Raw genomic sequence first — 397 nt, 5'->3', positions numbered from 1 at the left:
AGTTGTGTGTTCAAAAATACATACAACAATGAAATAACGCGATATTACAGTCACGGGTCAAGCCGGATGAGAATGGTGTACGTTAAACACTACTGAACCGTTTTAAAAACAATGTATCACCAGTATTATTTTAAAGGTATCGTTTTTAGTTGTACACGAGGAAAGGGGTGAATCAAACAAATATGATTATATTCTAAGGAAATTACTATAATATTGGGCGGGAAATGTTGTTCACAGTTTCCTGCTGTAAGACATAAAGTTTATCATTCCACCAGGGGGCGCGCGGGGACTTTCAGCTGGAAAACACCAGATTCAAATTGTAGACTTTTTGTTCAGTTGGAGTAATTTGCAAAGTAATAAGTATAATCATTCAAATTTACTTATTCAAAAAAAAGTA

The sequence above is a fragment of the Ctenopharyngodon idella genome, chromosome 19 (assembly GCF_019924925.1).
Source record: "Ctenopharyngodon idella isolate HZGC_01 chromosome 19, HZGC01, whole genome shotgun sequence".
Classification (NCBI taxonomy): domain Eukaryota; kingdom Metazoa; phylum Chordata; class Actinopteri; order Cypriniformes; family Xenocyprididae; genus Ctenopharyngodon; species Ctenopharyngodon idella.
The sequence above is the reverse complement of the archived record's forward strand: the minus strand, read 5'-3'. Positions refer to the sequence as shown.